Below are 6,000 nucleotides of genomic sequence, written 5' to 3'. Positions count from 1 at the left end.
CAATAAAGATTGCAGCACAGATAAAACAGCACATCAAAAAGAATTCCCTAAGAAAATACTATCAACACAAAATTACCGCATTTAAAGGTGTTTAAAGGTGTTCAGCGAATTTTTATTCATGTATTTCTTTCCTGATAGAGTAGTTAGGAAGCAAGCGAGCTGGTGTTATATATCCATACTGAAGAAACCCCGAGACGAGGGACACGGAAAAAGGAGGCAAACACAACGAAGTTTCAAACACAGCTGAAAGGTTTATTACAAGTCATTTCTTTCGACCACTAATTTCGCATAGCGCTGAAGCAAAAATAAACGAATATAACACACACACACATACACACACAAGCAAACAAACAAACAAATAATTATTACGCAACGAACAATTACGAAACCGAAACCTGCGCTCGCTCGCGCAGCCTTTGCCTAACCCCTCTCAATACACCCAGTCCGGTGGCGCCACCGCGAGGGCGCCGGCCGTCCTACACCATCCACACGCGAGAGAAAGAGTGAACACACAGACGCATCTCTCTCCCCTTTTCTCTGTCAGAATCGAGCAGCCGGAGAAGCAGCCCGCTGACCGGTTTGGAATAAGAAAGCACTTGGAGCTCCCTTTTGAAGCGGGTTTGCGAATTGCCGGTGGGGCCCAGGCAACCCAAACCAGCAGCAGCTCTGCACAGCAGCGTGCCGGACGTCGTAACATGGACATTCCGTCCGTATGTGTGACTTGGAAGTGCGTTCCCGCATCTTCTCAATGCCGTGACAGATAGGTGTGCGTGGATAAGCGGGTCTCATCACCGGAGCATCTCCGAGTGCCTGTTGTTTCCAACATTTTTTCTTCTTTTTTTTTTCCCCGAATGTGCGGAAACGTCGTCGTCGCCTGTTGTGCTTGTTAAGTGTGTGGATAACGATTGCGGTTTCTCTGTGCTCAAACAACGTGAGGTGACACCGCTGCACGCTGCGATATCGACGTGGTAAGTGATGTACTCTGCGACGATGGTGGTGGGGGGCGATAACTGATACGGGGGAGATTCGCAAAAAAAATAGTTGCAAGCAAGCTCGTAGGGCAACGAAGCTTTACAGGGTAACACTGGCAGCAAAAGATACCGAGACATCGTGCCATTAAATCCCTGTACAGTGTGCGAATCACAATTGACGGGTATACAACCACTGCGTAAAATGGTACGTTCCAAGAACGATAACATGATTATAAGGCTGAGGATGATGATTTCAATCATTTTACCGTTTGGGATGCGGTACCCTGGCTCATTACGATTTGTGGAGAAAGCCGGAGTACCGAGGACGGTTCGAAAAAAGAAAAAAAAAAGTGTTATGCAATGATGTTTTATTGTTCAGCAAGTTGACTGTGTTCCACCGTGCTCATCGAACAAGCCATTATATGCAAACGGTAAAGAAAAGTAACAATCGAGTAAAACAAAACAATGTAACGACTGCTGCATTCTACACCCGGTGTCATAATCTAGCATCTCGTTGACAATAAAATAGAGATGCATGCTGCTATGCACTTTGTTCGTATCTCGGCTCCTCTACCATATCATCACCTCGTGCACGCATCAATACATACACAGTGCATAGTCTTGTCTCGGCGTTTTTCCACGCACTATACTCGCAGTGCAGAAGAGTATACTATTGTGTCACATATCCGTTTTAAATTTTTATTACGGATTTCAAAGAAAAAAAAAAAGAGAGAGAGAAACCGAAAAAGGGTGTCACCGTCTTCGACACTGCGACCTGGCACCAGGAAGCCCGACGAAATTACGGCAGGAAACAACAGTCAGAGATAGAAGGAAAGGTTCGAAAATGATAGGGAGTCTGTCAGATGATCCATCATTGGACATGGCGCCCCTGTCACAAAAGAATGGGAGTGGAAAGCAGTGTTGCAGGAGGTGCGATAATTATTGTGCGCTGATATGATGCAGTGCCATCTGGTGAGAAGCTAGCTTACGAGAATAGTGCTGTTACAGAAGTCCAAGCTGAGTTGTGTCATATTTCTCAAAATCGATGGTCTGAGTGGCGATGACGAACATCGATGATATAGAGGAAAGAACGTAGAGACGTTGGCGAGAGAGAGAGAGAGAGAGACGTCTGTGGAGTATGTGGAGACGTGGGTCTGGACGCCGCCAGGATTGGCTACTCCAATATTTCTTCTAGTCTGATGAAAAATATGCATGAACAGCAACTATCAAGGTTTTGACGAACGCCAGTGTAATGGAGATATGGATGGAGACATCGAGAACTCACCAACGGATCGAGACAGATATGTAATTGGTGTTATATTGTTCGGTGTAGTGAGAACATAATTTGTTCATCGAGTTGGTGGATCTGCTGGTGATTATGAGTAAAACATGATATATGAGTGATCTCTTTAGTACTCGTATCATGCGTTTCTCCCTTTTTTTTTGTCCTTTTATTTATTTTGTTTCCTCTTCCTACCACGAGAACTGGAGTATCCGCGACAATACAGTACATATATGGAGTATCCACATTATCCGTTTAATTTCTGCTTCCAAGCCTGACATTACAATCTGCACAAATGCAGTGTATCGAATGACTTCTGTCTAAAACAAATCTTACATTAAAAGAAAGAAAGTAAAAAGAAATCACTGTAGCCTCGTTGAGCTATGGATTTTGCATGGGGTGGGGGAGGGGGGGTATATTCTTATGCTAAAAAGAAAAGAGGGAAAGGTTAGTCAGGAGTAGGCCGACTTGCTATTTCTTTAAAAAAAGAAAAAGCAGGAAAACAACAACAAACACAACAAAACTCCACACACACACACACACACACAAAAGGGGGCCTCAGAGGCTGGTCGAGAGGCCGGAGGCTTGAAGAAGAGGGCACACTCTTAAAAATGAACTTCACAACATAGCACTCTCCTTGCCAACCATCATCTCGAATGATATCGTTATCTGCCCTGATTTGTTGAAAACGGGAGGCGTACACCTTTTTTTTGTGACAATTATGAACAGCATAAGTGTCACAAAAATGGCGTACGCCTCCCGTTTTCGACAAATCAGGGCAGATACCGATATCATTCGAGGTGATGGTTGGCTAGGAGCGTGCTATGCGGTGAAGTTCATTTTTAAGAGTGCAGTCGTAACCGCCCCCTGGCTGTGCAGAACTGGGCCGAGCAGAGTGGCCAAAGCGACGTTGGGGTAAGCAGGTTGTCGCACGGCATAACAAGTACAGCAACGCACAGCGCTTTAATGAGCATTGTTCGCGCATATACCTCGTTTCTCTTTGTCAATCGGGGAATGTGGGAACTTTGAGTCAAGTCAGGTCAGCACAAGTGATAAAAACATTAAAACAAAAACAGTGAAACTCTTGTTTATTAGCATATAAGCTTTCATGCAGTGGACTGCATTACATCAGGTACAAACATAATGAGGAGGTGACATCCGTATACAATATACGGTCTGGGCACGGGAATAATAAGGGGAGAGGAGGCAAAACGGCTGGAAAACGCGACACGAAAAATTACATAAGCTTACCCTTTTATCACCCGTTTCACTTTCTTAGAAGAATGGATAGTTAACTCACTTCTAGGAAACGCCCTCGCCATATAATCTCGAACCCAACATGTCGCGGGGGGCATCCATTGTTATTTCTGGGCGATGCCCCGATATCCGGGATTCTTTTTAGCGGGCAGCTTACTAAGTGGTCCTGTACGGCCAGATCATATCCGCTCGATTCTGCCCTCGTCCCGTGCACTAAACGAGAGATGTTTTCTCGAGCGTTATGAGAGTCGACGACTTCTCTTTCAACCGTCTTCTTACGTGTGTTTTTCATCCGGGGACTCCCCGGCACCGCTTCTTAAGATGCACGCACGACTGATGATTGTGGAAAGAGAAAGCCCCTTCCCCTTTCAGCACGTGATGACTCGCAGTCCATCCTTTTAATGGCCCGGCCGACGGGCCAACCGTGTCGAGATTCGGTGCTTGCCGCTCCACAGCGCTCCCATTCGTCCCGTGGTTCTTCTTCGCTATTATGCGTGCGAGAGCAATATTCGTGTTACTTTTACGCTTAATTGTGTATCAATTTCCCTCGCGTTCGAGAACTCATAATGATGTATGGTGTGGTATGTTATTTCACCTTTTCCCAGGTGCGGATTTTTCGAAACTGGTCTTACCGAAAGAGAGCAGGCTTTATCGGGAGTATACACTGTGTTGTAACTCCCTTTTAATAATAATAATAATAATAATAATAATAATAATAATGTTTTTTATTCACAAAAGCGTGAAAAGGAGATGAACAAAAAGCCGCAGGGTGCGACTTGACGAGGCTCACTTCCCATACAGCAGTGCAGCAGCAGAAAGCAACTATAGTGAACACATTAATGTGATGGCTGTATAACTTACACTAGCAAATAATTATAATAATAAAAACGTAAAATGAGAAAAAAGCTCAAAACACAAAGCATTTACACTAAACACTTATTGAAAAACACAAAGCTTACACTCAAATGGTCATAAAACGTAATTAGAACGACTCAAAAACACAAACAGTAATCGACAATGTCACCCTTCTTTCTATACACTACGTCACTGATTCTGATTTTTCACAAGGATGCTTAGGCCACCACCCCTTTTTTCGCTGCGATTTAGGAAATATGTTTGGCAACCATTAAGACGAAAAAGATCCTGTTCATGTTGACACCAAGTTTCCGTAAACATTATTACATCACAACAATCACTTTTGGGGAGTGCACACTTGCCACATATATAATTTGGAGTGTACAATTACTCTCCATTACTCTTTTTAAGGAGTCTCCTCATTACTTAACGGGGGTAATGGAGAGTAATTGTACACTTGAAAGGGAGTATATATGGGTGTACTCTCAAAAAAAGGAGTTACAACACACCCTTTTTTAAAGAGTGTATGGGGTTGCCATTCTGCAGAGCAACTTGTGTCTTATGGCTGCATTTTGCTACTGATTAGTAAAAAGAAACCGAAAGTGAGTGCTATTTGAATATAAATGTGATGAGCCATGTTGGTAACTTAGAATAGTTACAATGCGAAACGGGAACTGAAAGAAGAACTGCACCTCCTGCAGAGCCACTGAAGAGTTCTCGGAGTATACCTTCAACGATATAGAGGAAGAAGGAATCGACGCCATTTCCTTTTCGTCAGATATATGAGTATCGCGACGCCACCTATGAGGCTGCACGAGCGATGAAACAGATCTGAATCAAAGTGTACTTCGTCAGTGATCCCTATAGCGGGTTCGACAGAAGGCATCTGGTGGCGATAGCGCAAACCAGATGAAGAAAAACGTCTATTGCTCCTTTGTGTGCCTCAGTGACAGGTACCTCGCTCAAATAGATGCCGGTAAATAAGCTACTAACCGGCTAAAATAGATACCTCGGTAAAGGAGATACAGAGAGTGTGAGTGGAACGGCTTACTTTTCTGTGATGACGCGGCCATGCCCATGACATGACGCAAAAATTGATATAATGTTGCGTGCTTTTTCTTGCTTGCATTCTGGACAGGTTAATTTCCAAATTATTTCGTAAGAGACGAATTTTGAGGGAGGCAATTTCCGTGAGACGTCGCCAAGCTATTCTCACTGTATTCGCTCGGAGATCGAACGGTGTCGGCGCGCTGCGGAGAAACGATGAACTACAGTAGCGTGGACGCGTCCTCTGCTTTTACACGTTTATTCCGCATTCAATGCAGTAGGTGAAGCCTCGAGGAACCGAACAGTATCGTACCATCGCGGCACAAGTGATCTTCCTGTGAATATACACAAAATTACGGAAAAATACCATCAACTCCGAACATCGGCCGGCGTGTTATCCGCACTAGAAAGGTGACAGTGTCGCCCTCTATAGGTCGATATCGCAGCGATATTTGCAAGTCCTGTAGAAGAGTTTCCAAACACAGCTAGTGCACGTGCAGACCCGGAAACGAAAAGCAACTTACCGTCAATCAAAGGCTGCGTTCCAGAACTTACCCGGGTCGACCCGAGAGTAGGGGGTAGCTGCTC

The 6,000-nt window shown here is 44.5% G+C and overlaps 1 protein-coding gene across 1 annotated transcript in view; it reads left to right on the top strand.

Annotated features, from left to right (window-relative positions):
* The first annotated feature begins 536 nt into the window (after positions 1 to 536).
* Positions 537 to 6,000, top strand: part of LOC135391206 (uncharacterized) — a 179,044-nt gene continuing 173,580 nt past the window's right edge. Inside the window, exon 1 of the mRNA XM_064621358.1 lies at positions 537 to 968. The gene's annotated coding sequence lies outside the window, so the exon portion shown is untranslated. The remainder of the gene's footprint in view (positions 969 to 6,000) is intronic.

This window comes from Ornithodoros turicata, chromosome 4 (genome assembly GCF_037126465.1).
Source record: "Ornithodoros turicata isolate Travis chromosome 4, ASM3712646v1, whole genome shotgun sequence".
Classification (NCBI taxonomy): Eukaryota; Metazoa; Arthropoda; class Arachnida; order Ixodida; family Argasidae; genus Ornithodoros; species Ornithodoros turicata.
Note: the sequence above shows the minus strand (reverse complement) of the source record. Positions and strands in the feature narration are given on the sequence as shown.